Genomic DNA, 14510 nt, shown 5'->3' on the forward strand with positions numbered 1-14510 from the left:
TGCAGTCCCTGACACAGGCTGGTGCTTTTCTCCTGTGATTCCAGCTGAACCAAATGGTACAAGAGCACACCTATACAATGCTGTGCAGTTCTTCAGCTGCCAGAATGGTGATCTTTTGTTTGTTTGGTATACTATTGCTATTCTGTGTAAATACAAATGTTTTCTAGAAGGTTTCTTCATGGCACAAAATTTCTCTCTAGTCAGTGTGAAGTTATCTAGCAACAGCAGGGCCCAACTAAGGGGAAGGTGCTGCAAAGTAGCAATTAATTAGTCTAATTGAAACAACCTGGGGCTTAATGACTTGAAGAGCTGCTAGTGGTGGGCAGGGTTGACACAGCTGATGATTATGTTACTTGAGAGTCAAGGTAGTTATGCCAGTCTTGCTGCGCTGTGTTTTGGGGTGTTTGTTTCTATTACTCTCTAAGTCCTGGGGGCTAAATGTTGAGAGGTCTCTGGATTTCCTATGCTTTGCTGAAGCTGGTGGGATTTACTGAGATGTAGAAGTTTTGGTCCATCCAGGACTATCCCATGCATTCCAGAAGAAGGTATGAGGATGTTTGGGTAACTCCCCCATTGTTCCCTGTCTGAGGATTTTTGTGACTGTTTTTCTGCTGTTTGTTTTAGGCTGTCAAAGCTTAAACTTGATCTTCTGGGTATGGGAGGGTATCAAGGGTGGGTGGGTGTGTGTGTTTGTGTGCACACAGATGCATGTATTTATGCATGCATGCAAAGTTGTGTGTCCGTATGTGTAAATGCACACAGTGTCCACAGATTTTTGAATCACTTGAAGTTCTGAAAGATCTTCAGGCACAACACTGCAGTGAATGAAAAATTCTGTTTTGCCTGAAAGCTATCCAGTTCACTTATGAGCACAGGGGTAGATGGTGTGCTTAGCCAAAGTGATAGTGCTTGTATCCTCTTCAGTGGGCTTTGGGAATGTGCCTGGATCACTGTATGCTCCATATTGAACAATGTTCACTTCAGCTGGTGGCTGCAGAGATGGAGCTGCAGAGTTTGCATTGTGCATGAGCATAATAGAAAACCATGAAAAAGCTCTTGTTCCTGCTCATTTCACCTTTCCTAGCTCAGGAGCTTGTGCTAGCAGCAAATGTATGTACAAATCTTGTCAAAAGCACCGTTGTAGGCTTAGCCTTTAAATCATGTATGTGCCTGCAAGGTGGGACTGGCAACCATCCAGCCCTTTTGGGGGTCATGTCAACATGTTTGTACATTGCATAGGGGAATGTCTCAGTGGGATTGCTTAGGCATTATTGCAATGAAAATACTGAATTATGATTACACTAACAAGCATAAAAATGCATAGATATTCTTTCACCTGAAATTAGAGCTCTGTAGAGCTCCTGTCTTCAGTATGTACATTATGCAAATGCTACAGCAGTACCAGTCTTTCTGTGGAGATGAGAGGGAAAATGAATATTCAACAATTGTTTTAATTAAGCTGATGCTACTGTGGAATCTCTTGTTTCTCTTTGGCTTATTCTTTGAAATGCAAATTTTTAAAAAGCACAGAATTCAAGTGATGACAGTCAATCTTTTCCTCTAGGATACAAGAATTTTTCAAAAATAACTTTTAAACTCTTGTTTCCTTTATAATTTTTCTTTTCTGTGGCAACACTGATAATATTTGGGGGGGGGGGGGTGGTGTATAGAAGTGTTCATGTGTCTGGAAATAAAGCTGTTGGAACAGGATTGGAGTAACACCAACTATAGGAAGACGTCTAATCTTTCTTCTGTCACCTCACTGAATGCTTAAACTTACTTTTCCTCTGAGGATCTCCAACTAGCCACCCAAACACTTCACCTTGTTTTCAGCCTCAATAAGTGCACTTGCAGTCTTGAGTTTAGTCCCTCTGCTATTTTCTCCCTCTGGAGAGGGGGACAAATCCCTAGCGACATGTGGGGCTTTCTGCTCAGTGCCACCTTTCCCTGCTGGGCTTGTAAGGAGTGGCAGGGAAGCCCAGCTAAAAGGGAAACCAGTAGATGTCTAAAAAGAAATATTTGCTGAACTCTAACTTGTCTTTCATACAAAGAAGAAATGGCTATAAAAACTAAGTCCTTTGTTTCTTTCTCTCTGATTAGCTTACCCTTACCAGTGAATGTTGTTTAAAACTGTGTTATACTTGCTCTTACCTATAAACTTACATAAGAGGATTAAGTCTATTTTCTTGTCATCCCAGAGATGTCCATACACTATATAAACATAATAATTACAGTTATTAATACTGAGCTAATCAGTATTTGAACTAATCAATCAGCTTTAAGTAATGCATTATACAAAGGGACTCCAATTTGCCACAATCTGTCTTCCTGAAAGACAGAAAAATGTACAAGACTTTTTTTCACAACAAATATAGAAAATATAGTCCAAAATGGTGCTTAAAAGGGTCTTTTTTTGTCATCACACTATCATTGCCTAGAGTATTTTGATAGACAATAAAGATTCATATGCCACTAACAGTGCCTTGAGAAGGGGCTCTCTGTTTATGAGGAAAAAATGGCTATTTTGAATGGTCCATATGTGAGGTTGTGTTTGTAAGAGTTATTGTAAGATATTACAAGGTATTTGTAAGTTATTATTATATTACAATATTAAATAATATTGTAATTTATTTGTAAGAGACATCTAGATATGGGGGAACAAGTTACCTTTTTAGCCAAGGCCAGCCTGATATAAAGCAAAATGTTCCTTAAAAAGAAGTATTTTGCAGTACCTTCTCAGCGTGATAGCATTGGTACTGGAAAACAATTTTATGGGTGTTGCATAGCCTGCTGTCAGCATAAAGGAGACAGCAGGAGTGTGAGGAGAGATGCACATTTTCAGGTAGTGCTGTGATTTAAGCCCTGGAGATCCGAGGGAATATCATGAGTGGTGTTAGCAACTTGGATTAGAAGCTTCTTGAGACAGCCACATTCATTGCAGGAGAATACAAACCCCCTGGGCTCTAAATCTTCTCACAAAAAAATATGTTAGTGGGGAGGAAGAAAGGAGGGTAGGGAGTTAGATGGTTATTTTCCAGTGTGCATATAAATCCATAAGTTTTGTTTATCCAATGTGAACTGAACCATAGTGTTCTGCTAGAACATAAAGCCTTGTGACGTTGGTCAGGTTAGATACTGCTTACTGTTCCTTCAAGGCACAGCTTTACAGAAAGGAAAGGATTTGGAAAGGCAAATGGAGACTTTTTGCTCTTGTGAAGAAGTTTTCTGTTTCCAAAATATTCCTTTCCACAGCAGCCAGAAGAAACCCTATAACAGACAGCTGGAGTGCCCATCCTTCTGCTGCGTGTGCAGACATGGTGAGCTGGGGCAAAGTACTGGGGGGATTTAACTGCAAGTACTATGTTGGCTGTAGCTGCAATCATCCATCCACTCAGCCACCAAGAGGACATTCTTGCTTCTGGATTTGACTGAGCCTGGATCTGTCTCTTGCTCCCCAGAAGCAGGAGCTTCCCTCCCTCCACTTTCGCTGGACAGGAAGATTTTCTGGAACATCACAAAAACAACATGGAATTTCCTTCTTCTCTCTGTGTCTTTGTTGTGTTTACGACTTCTCCACCTTTGCTAGTGGCACGGTCCATTTAGGCATAAATAAGCACCTAAGCCATAAGCATGGCCTAGGTATTGCACCACAGAACTCAAACCAAGAGCCACCTCCAGTCCTTGTAGGCAAAAGTCAGCACAGAACTGGTGACCTGATAATGACAGGAAGCAGAATTCTTGTTTTGCCATTAAAATGATGGTTAAAGATTTCAGTCCAAATCCATGTGGGCAATTATACAGAAATTTGCTTCATGCAGTCTATCAGCCAGGACCTCCAGGCACACACCAGCAGCAATTTGTACTCTGTGACAATTAGCAAGCTGAAGTTTATCCTGTTAGAGATGCAGCCTGCCACTGCTGTGCCTCTCCAAATCTGTTTAACAGTGACACAAATATTGGGCTCATCTGCTATCCATCACTTGTCTTAAATTGCTTGACAGATTAATATGTTTCATTACCCATGCTGTGGGGAGGCTATAGTGATCTAAGCCTCTTAAAAGTATACTATTAAAAAAAAAAAACAAAAACCCAGAAATAATACTAGGAGTCACAGAATCAGGCAAGAAAAGAGGTATGAAATTGAGTTCAACCTAGGACCTAACACCACCATGTCAACCAGACCATGGCACTAAGTGCTGTCAGGAAGCCAGCAGGGAGACAACTATTTCTGCATAAAAGCAAAGAGGTGTAGGACTGAATTTTAAGCTAGGAGTGTGTGATCTCAGGTAGTCTGCCATGGATTATAGGTTCTCTCAGCTACAGCTGCTGCATTGCTGTTCTCCTGCCTATGGCTGCTGAAAAGACTGCTGGGGCTTGCAGCAGAGGGGGCCATCTCTGGGCCTCCAGAGCCAATTCCATCAATTTTGTGTCTGGGCATGGGGAAATTTAATAGATGGCTGAACTTTAATTAAACCTACTCCTCGAAGTTATTTGAGCTTTGAGATGAGGTCTTTGTTTTGCATATTGCTTTGTTACACTGGGAGACTGGGTGCCTTGCATTACAGCCAGCAGGTTTCTACCCATGTTGGAAGGGTGGGAGCTCGCTTACCTGAGAAAACTCTATTGTTCTTTACATGGTAACAACTTAGAAGAAAGACACTTTTTCTAAAAATTCATTTCTGCCTTGACATACACAGAGCAGGTGGGAACATTTTTCCCCAGGAACCAAGGGTGTTCAGTGTCAAGCACAACAGGGTTGTGTTCTGACAAGCTGTGAAGGCTGTTGTGGTACTGTACCACTGTGATTATACTAATGAAGCTGCTACAGAGCTGTATTTAATTCCTGATCATGTCAGGTATAACTAAACATTTCAAACCCCTATGAAGTGCCTACAGAACTTCTAAACTCCCAAGAATATACAGCTACTCTTAAAATTTTCAAGAAGTAGTATTCTGGGATTTGCTGTGCATTGGTTTTTTGGCTGGTGGGTTTTGTGGTGGCTTTTTAAAATGAGGCATAGAATGGCTGCAGCTAGTTTAATGGGAGTTAGCCTCCTGTGAATTTCTACTCGTGTCACAGGAGAGAAGGAATCCCAAATCTCTTGTTAGTACTTTGAAATGCCATTAGTTTCCCTTTCAGACTTCAGGGAGCCATTTAAAGCCTACAGACATTCTAGCATCAGTTGTACAAAGCTGGCAGCAAAAGTGACCTAAAACCTGAGCACAGAGTGAGTGGTGCCTAGAAAGGTGTCATTCTTTCCATTTGTGTTGGTAAGCCTGAAAATGTGTCCTGAATTATTTTGCTCTTGTTGCTTATAATCCATTTGCCATGATTTTTTCTGTGATGCAAGACAGAAAAGCTTCTCCTGAGCCTTTCAAATTCAGCTGTGCAGAGAATAAAGTCTTGCCCAGGGTTTGACCCAGAATTCAGGTTCAGCTCAGTGCTCACCCATTCTTTCAAGGTCTGTCTGGTGCTATGGCTGCAAAACAAGGACTCAAGAGAAAAAAGCCAGCACTAAGTGGCTTCTTATGTAAATTCATTGAATTTCTCCGGATATTTGGAGAGTGCTCTGGTTTCTAAAATTTTGTACCAGAACCTAAATTATATAAGTGCTCAAGAAGCCTTTTTAATGACATTGGAGCAAAATTATTTATTCTTGTGAAAGTTTCCAAGATATTTTCTTTTTAGTCTCTTTTTGGATTGAAAACAAACTTTGAAGTCCATGGGTTTCCTCAGGGAGAAGGAAGCTCCTTTTCAATAAGTTCTATGGAGAATGATCCTCTTGGAGCTTTGGATCCAGCTCCTACTTGTCACAGATGCAGACATAAAAGCAAAATTTATAGAGATAAATTCATTACTTTGGGATCCTCTAATTCTTAAAGGAAATCTCCTCTGTCCCTTCCATCCTCTTCCCCAACCTTACTGGAATTAAAGCTCTTTGTAAGAAGTCCTTAGCTTGCTGACCTTTTCCCTCTGTGCTGGAGAAGACTCATTCAACCATCTTTAGGCTGCAGCTCCGAACTCTGCTCCCTTGTTTCTGTCTGGAAAGCTTTCTGCAGGTTTGTAAATGACTAGTCATGAGCCAAAAGCACAAATATACTTGACCAAGATAGAGAGGGTCTTGAAAGTAATGTTATGAAAAAAATTATTCACTGCACTTCTAACATCCCTCGTATCCCAAGTAATAGTAAGCCATCATGATTCCCCCTTCTTAACACCTTTTCAAGACAATCCTCAGGCTCATCCTTCAGAGATAATGAGCAGAATTATGGTAGTCATAGAAACCGTGCTTAAATATCTGTTTTGCACAAACTCCAGGGTATGGCTAATTACACATGTGATAGAAATCTGTTTCTGCCCCATACGAAGCACTGCCATTTCATTATCTTTAAGCAAGCCTGTTCTTTAGCTGGGCTTATTGGTAATGAAACTAAGGGAAAATTCTGAACACAGTGCTTGCTGTCTGTTGGTAAAGGGCCCCTTGAATAAAGCAAGGCTATTGTCAAAGTTAGACGAGGTTGTCCAGGCCTTGGTGTAGTTGAGTTTTGAAGCTTCCCGGTGAGAATTCCTGAGAGCCGTCTGAGCACTTGTTCCTGTGCTCAAGAAGTTCATCACAACAGAAATGGTTACCTTGAGGTTTTCACTTTGTGACAATTGCTTCTTGTCCTTTTGTAATGCACCTTGAGCAATTGAAACTAGACTTGCTCTAGAACCTAGAGTAGGAGGTTGAACTGCAAGATATCCATAGGACTAACACATTTTTTTTTGTGATTCTGTAAAAATGAGGAAAGGAACATGTTACTTCAGGTCATGCAACATACCTGTGTTCAAGTCAGGAACATGTATCCTCTAATTTCAAACTATTGTTGCACTGAGTACTCTGTATTGCTCTTGTGGCAGAACAGTATTTCCCTGGCGAGCCTTGTTTAAGAACATTCATGATCTAGTAATAAACAACTTTTTGTTCTCACTTGTAAAAACCATAAGGGGATAGGGAAGAATATTTAAGCCTTAATACTTCCAGACTATCCTGAAGAAGTGATGCTTTTTTAAGCCCTGTGATTTGCCATGTGGCTTTTCTTGTGGAACTGTGTCTGTTTGGAGTAGGAGCCCCCACACTGTGTTCTAAGAGGGCTTTTCTTTTCTCCAAAGGTATTTTTCTTCAGAAGGGGTAATGGTTAAGGTGCCTCTGCATTCCTAGAAGTTCTGTTTCAAAAGAGAAATAGTAAGTATATTCAAATGCTAATATTTTCTGTCGTGATTCGTATCTTGATTACCTCTAATGATGCCATGGAAGTTTTTATTAGCAGGCAGGAAATACTGGTTTTTTCCTGTGGTTCCTGATGTAGCTGTTATTTCAACTGTTGTTGCTGGATTTTAGTCTGAATGGATTCTTCTTGCTGTCGATGCAAATGCCACAAAGTGTTGGGGGTGTGCGTAGGGTTATTTTTTGCTATATTAAGATATTTCATGAAACATAGCTCCATGAATCTGGCTTAGTAATTATGGATATTATTAAAATTTATTAAGACATCTGGTAATAAAACTGCAATGTCTTCAAGACTGGGAGGGGTGGAGAGGAACACAATAAAATCCCACCTGCATTGACTTAATTAATAAATTCTTATTATCAGGTTCCTGCAGATGTTTCTCATAAACTACATTTGCTGATTTCCCTTTCCTCTACAGTACAAAATGTGTGTGTTTATGCTGCCCAGCCCCTTTTAGCTGGTATAATAATTCTTACCCAGCCATCTGTGCTGTGCTGATCAGGCTCAAGAAATATAAAACAGGTTTGCTTTTACTATCTTGGCAGAGCCCTTGGCTGCACTATCATGTACCCTAAAATAAAACAAAAATAAATCAGCAGTTCCACAGATTAAAAGAAACTAAAGAAAAAAACAAGTTATTTATTGGCTATGGCTCTGTGATTAGGCTGGAATCCCTGCAGCATTTCCTTGCCTCTAGCAAAGGTCTTTGTCCTGGAAAGAGAGGGATACCATGCACAGGAGTAAGGCTGTTGGCAAGGGAGGTGGTGGCAAATCTGGCTCTCATCTCTTGTGCAAGACCAGGGACAGGCCAGAGACCGCTCTGTGCCTCAGTACACCCTCCCCACTCCAGCTCTGGAGATGCCAGCACACTTGGTTTGCTGCAGGGCTTTGAGCTTGCTGCTGCATTTATAAATCTAACAGCTTGATTCAGGCTCTCTGAAGGGACCCCTTGCATCTTTGGCCACATCCTCCTGCAAGCGGTTTTGCACCTGATTAGCTCTTTAGTTAAGAATATCTATTCCTTAAAATCTCTGAACAGTTGTAGCTTGCAAGAATGCTAAATTTCTCCCCTGGGCCACCATACTGGCAATTGGAAGGTATTGAAACACCTCCATGTAGGAAGGGTATATTCTGCAGGGAGCATAAGCTTTTGGGCTGAGACATAGGCAGCTAGCCTGGATGAGATCATGGAGTATGAACCATTTAAAAGTTATTCAAGATAATTTTTTTTTTTAATTGCTTCATCTTGACTGACATTGTTTAGGTTAAAGTCTTCTGTGGATCTAAACTCTGTGAGGTGACTTGGACCATACTGACCTCGTGGTTTTACTGTAGGTGAATAGTGGGAAGTGGCAGGTATAAGCTGTGAAGCTGAAAAAGCTAGACACAGCTGCACAGTGCCTAAAGTAAGCCTCATTCTTGGTGTCAAGATGGAGAGCAAGGCTTGAGGTTTTGGTGGTTTTTTTTTCTTCTCCTTTTTCTTTTTTTTTTAATCCCCTGCAAATCACCTCAACAGAATTGAATCTGGAAGGCGACAGAGAATGGAAGTAGGGAGTTGGTGTTGGTTGGGATGGTGGTTTGTGGGTTTTAAAATTGTTTTATTGCTTGAAAGGTTGATGAGTGTGTGTTTTCAGTTATCCCCATTTACTGGGGAGCGCTGAACTGTCCCCATGGCATCTATGAAATCCTAATGCTGAGTTATTTTACTGTTGTTTCTAAGCATCAAAGTGATTATGCAAATGTGAGTTAGGGGGAACAGATATAAGTCTGCCTTTTCATGGGGAATAACCCTTCATTATGGAACAAACTCCTTCAGGATCCACTTGGTAAAACTTAGATAAGTTACATGGGGACAGCCATAATGAAAAAATAACTTTCTAATGGACCTTATTCACTTGCTGAACTCTCATTAAGATACAGTCTGGTTCCTCTGAGAGGGCAGGGAATGGGGGAGAAAACCACAGTGCTCCTCTGCTGATTGTAGGGGCTCTCAGCTCAGCGTGGGCACTGACTCTTGTCTCTTCCACAGAGCTGTGGGCTAGAAGAGCTGTTTTGATTTGGCCTGAAGATGCCTGTAAAATAAACTTGTGTTCTCAGTTGATGACAGCAGCCCCATTCACCACACCCAGCTCTGCTGGTGACAATGGTCCTTCTCTAATCACTTCACTTTCAGACAAAGTGTGAGCAGCTCTGAGGCTCTTGAGAGGAATCCTCTGGAGCTGCCTATATCTGTGCCTTGCTCCTGTTGTTGGCTACACTGCATGTCTCTGCCTATCCTCTGCTGCTAGAGATTACTGACTGCTTTGCTTTCCTGCACTGGCTGAGTGCATCTGGCACTTTCCTGCATCTGGCAAAATCACCTGGGTTAGTCTCAGCTCCCCTGAGATGGTGCTTAGATGCCTTGGATGCCCAGCTGTCTCATTTGGCATTTGCTATCCATCAACGAGCTCCCTTGCTTCCACCTAATCTGCTGCTGCTGAGCACCCACAGAGCCACCTATGCCATGGTTATCAGCAGTTTTAGCAAGAGCACAATCTCTGAATACCTCAGATGGGGTTTTAAAACCACCCCACTGCCACCCACCAGATTATCTCACTGGTGTCCCCAGAGAAAATTGAAACAGAAGGTGCTCAGCCAATCCCCTAGCTTCTCTTGGGAGGTTTACAGGAAGTGTTATGTCCAAACCACCATGCTGAGATACTTCTGCTGTATGCCCCTGGGTACTGGAAGTGGGTGCCCTATTCCCACGTCTACCAGTGACCTGCCTTTTCTCTGACTGCACAAAACAATTTTTGACTAGCACTCAAACATCTTCCTCTGCTCATTAGAGGAATCAAAGCTTGGTTTAGGCTGTCTGTTGCACGCCAATGGCCCTAATGAAGGAAAAGATCAAAATAATGTTGTTGCCTTATCTGTAAAGTCTGCTTGAAAGCACAGTGGGCGGCTCACATCCATTGAAAAAATTTATTAATGATCCAGTTCCAATGATGAAGGTCAGGAGAGCAGTTCAGGTACAAAACCTAATACTTTGAATCCTCATCATCTCTTCTTAAATGTTTTGATAAGAAATACAAGGTTGTGGAAAGGAACAAAAGAGAGACAAAATTTTTGAAGTCTCTCTGGAAACTTGTCTATTATTTGATGCACAACTGACAAGTGAGGTAACTTCTGACCTGCACATCATTAGTTATGTTACAGGAAACTTAGTAATTTATAACTTGCCTCTTTAAGAAAACATTTCCCAATGTTGGAAGGAAGCACACATTTTTTTCCCCAAGATTTTTATTCTAACCCTTTCATCATCCTATGTGTGACAACCTAGCATGGAAAAATCTTCAATTACAATGCAGAGAACTCTTTTTGTAATTAAACTCTCTAGTTTGAAGGGGGGTTTTGGTTGGGATTTTGTTTATTTTTAGTCAGTTCTAGAGGTACAACACCAAATCCTGGTTTACTTGCTTTTCCTCTAAAAAAACCAAACCAAACAGGATATTGGACTGGAAGAATTCACTTTAATGGTGGTTTTTTTCCTTCAGTAAGTTAATAGTGTATAGTATCTGGAATATAATATTTAGCACCTGCTGTTAATACTGACCTGTCTGATGAAGTAGCAGTAGCCTTGCAATTTCCTAGACAGTTGTAGAGTGCCCACTGTGCCAGATACTCTGTACTGGGGATTAATCTAAACAATAGGCACAGCACAGAGAAAATTGGGAAACCCAAATCATGAGCCTTGAACTGACTTTTGCTGAGGATTGTTTCCCTGTGTAGCCCAAGGGGTATTTATGATTGCAGTATGTCTGTAAAGAAAATTGGCTAGCTGTAAGTAGCACTGTCTATACCATTAAAAAGAAAAAATACCCCTCCTTTTCTCACAGCTCAACAATGAGGGCAGAACTCTGCATCCAGAAATGCTCAAAGTCTGAGATGGAACACCAAGACATTTGAACCCTTTGCAGCTTGGCTTGATTGCAAGATTTACACAAGACTGTGGGTCTTTGCTGTATTTAATGAGCTTTGGAAAATCAGACTGTGTGTAAGAGCAGCCTGGAAAGGTTAGGCAGCTGACATTTTGGGAGGCAGCAAATAACACAAGTTGATAATATCAAGGAGTTGGTGCAAACAGTCTTTTGAGGGTTACAGGTGGGTCCCAGATAATGCTGCAATAACTGGCACCTTTGATTTAAAAATTATGTTTCCGGTAGCAATATTATTTCATGTCTGCCCGTGAGACTCACCTGAAATGTCAGACAGCCGTGGTGATATTTCACATGACATTTTTCTTCCTAGCTCTTTTCAGGGGCTGTAGAGGTCTTCCTCAAGGACAGCCTGTATTCCCTTCCTCCCTGTGTTTGTGAGCAGAATTTGCTTCCAGAATACAGACTGGGTCTTTGGGCTCCTAACCTACCCTCCAACACTTGTGCTGACCCCATGCTGATCCTTGCTTGCGCTGTGAAATGAATCCGAAATGCCGAACTGAAGGTTTGTGCTGCAGCGCAGAGCAGCCAGCTCCTACAATTAAACATGGTCAGCACCAGTACATCAAGCTGGCTTGAAAAGATAGCTTTGATAAGGATCCAGAGCTATCAAAGTCAGACAGACACTGCTTTCTTAAGCTATACCGTACAGTTCTGTAACGTAATTTTGGTCTTGGAAAGTGATAGCTGAAAACTTGTAGCCTTTGATGTAACTGAATTCAAATATTTGGGGATAATTCTGTCAGTGAGTAGTGAATCCCTGTCTGCCAATCCAAATATATTTCCTAGAAGCTGCTAGAGACAGGGTGGGGCAGGAGACTAAGTCAAACAATATTAAGTGATGGATGGAAGATGTGTTTAAAAAAAGTGATCTCACTGTAGTGAGTCAGATTCACACCCCTTGGAGCCAGACAAGAGTACTTCTGAATGCCTACAGCACGGAGGCAACACTGCTGCACCTCACGGGGCACCCACTGAGGGCTGGTTTTGATTACAGACCTCCAAAGACCTGCAGACATTGGATTCTTATGGCAAATATCATGTGAGCTTTCATCAGAAAAGGCTGTCATGCTTTCAGATCCCAGGGGTGCTGATTTTTCTCAAAGCTGCAGTTGATATGGCCTATCTGACTAGTACCTTACTTTGCTTCTGGGGTTAAAGCCGCTGTTGAGTTTTAAAGATTATGACTCAGTAGCTGAAGCCACCAGTTTTTGTAATTGACTTAAAGTGCAGAAGACAATAGAGATTACTTTTCACATGTGTCAGTGCTTGTAATTGCAAATTTTGCCACTTACTGAATTCAAATGGCTATGGCCAAATGCACTTCCATAACAGAGACTCTGGGCTTGCACTTTTAAACCACCTTGTCAGCTAAGCTCACTGGATCATGTGGACTGCATGCATACGTGAATATCAGAAATGTGGGCACAGCATCTTTTTGTATTAATGAAAAAGAAATTATTTTTGTGTCTTTATAAACAACATTCTCTCTAATGGCTGCATACCTATGTAACTACCACGTAAATGCTGTTACATGCTGCTGGGATATCAGTAGTATAAGTAAATTAGATTTTCTCCTGGAATTCTGTGGGAAAGCATCCTGGATTTGTGAAAAAACTGAGCTTTGATTATGAACTTAAAAAAGGAAAAGTTAAATTTCTGCTAGTGCCGTGGCATTGTGAAAAGATTAGTTTTGGTTTTAGATGGCAATTATCTTGTTTATCAGGCATTATAGACTTGTGACTCTTTGAATATCAGTTAAAAATTCAATGGAAAGACTTAAAGCTCTCCAAGAGGTGTTTTAATCAGATTCATTAATTCCCTTCTCTGAAAAAGAACAGAAATCCCTTGTGTGTCTGACATTTGTATCCCATAGTATTTACTATAGCTGGTGGAGGGGAGGAAAGACCAGCAGCAGAACCCCAGACATACCAGGCTGGGTATCAGGTAGCAGAGAGTGTCACCTCATAACTGGACAACAGCACATGACAACAAGTGGGTAAAATGCAAAGTCTGTCCCTGACACTTGCAAATTCATGCATTAGTGTAGGATCTTTACAAATTTTATATGTTTGTTAGCTCCTTTGGAAAGTATTTCCTTGGCTCTGTGAGTGATGTGTGAAACCCTAACAAGATATTTTCACAGCAAGCAGGCAGGCTAAGCAGGAAGCTCCACATCAGGAGGAGCTCCTTGGCTTGTGCTAATGGACCCACAAGTTACTAAATAACACGACAGAAGGACCTTGCCCTGGCCACGTCCTTCTCCCTTTCTTGGTACATAATCAGTCCCTTCCACCTGAGCCATACTGATAAATCACTTAAATTGTGGTTTTGAAAACTCCTTTTGCCCTGGCACTACAAGGTTTTAGGTACATAGACAAGGTATATCAAGGTATATACTATATGAGTTACTTTTCATTTGCTGAAGTTCAAAAACTTTTTCCCGCTGCAAGGAGAGTCTGTTGTGTAAGAATTACACTACTGCTTTTGAAAGAAAAAACTCCTTGATGCTGGCTCATATAAGGAGATACTTTGATGCTCTTGTAAACAACTCTTTTTGCTTGTTATAGGTAAGACATGGTGGTGACTCCACCTAGCAGGTAGGCTGAAACATGGAATTGTAATGAGTTAAATAGACTGTCAAACAAAATAATTTTTGTCACAAGACAAAGGGTTTTTTTGTTTGTTTTTTGCTATCCTAAGTGCCTAGAATACTCAGAAATTGTCTTTCCATGCTCTTTATCTGCTCTGAGATTGAAGCTCTGCAATTCCTTGGCAAAGGCCACTGTACCAGCTTCTCTTGAAGGACAGATTGTTTGCTTGTGTCCTAGTTTCAGCCAGGACAGGGTTAATATTTTACAGTAGCTGGGAAGGGGGCATGACCAGACCTCAACATTATTTGATGCCATCTCACATCATTTGCAAGAGGCAGGAGTCAGGAACTCACACTCCCATTTTCCTGCATGGGAAAGCATGGTGTAGTGGGGAAGAGCTGGTCAGTATTTTGTTGAGATTTTTCACCTTCTGGTTGGATTTGGTGAAAATTAGTTCTTCTCTATCAAGTAACATTTTGAGTCAGGATAATGGAATATTAGATGTGCTCAAACACCTCTTTTTACTTAATAAAATGTTATGGTAGGGCTTTTCTTTTTTACTGTGAGAAAGTGAAAAACCCTCTTTTACAGCTTCCCTTTATAAAAAGTTCACATACCCATCCCGTACAAGATGTTTTTGACTCTTCTGTGACAAAAAAAAAATTGC

At 41.1% G+C, this 14510-nt stretch overlaps 1 long non-coding RNA gene across 8 annotated transcripts in view; it reads left to right on the plus strand.

The window, feature by feature from the left end:
• Positions 1–348: 348 nt before the first annotated feature.
• Positions 349–14510, plus strand: part of LOC138108119 (uncharacterized) — a 59616-nt gene continuing 45454 nt past the window's right edge. For 5 of the 8 annotated variants that reach the window (XR_011149865.1, XR_011149866.1, XR_011149871.1 and 2 more), the window contains exons 1-2: positions 349–545; positions 7154–7226. This is a non-coding gene — a long non-coding RNA (uncharacterized lncRNA). Of the gene's footprint in view, positions 546–3252; positions 3318–7153; positions 7227–9301; positions 11143–14510 lie in introns of those variants that run through there. The other 3 variants (XR_011149867.1, XR_011149869.1, XR_011149870.1) reach the window with 2 other exon arrangements.

The sequence above is a fragment of the Aphelocoma coerulescens genome, chromosome 3 (genome assembly GCF_041296385.1).
Source record: "Aphelocoma coerulescens isolate FSJ_1873_10779 chromosome 3, UR_Acoe_1.0, whole genome shotgun sequence".
In the NCBI taxonomy this organism is placed as follows: Eukaryota; Metazoa; Chordata; class Aves; order Passeriformes; family Corvidae; genus Aphelocoma; species Aphelocoma coerulescens.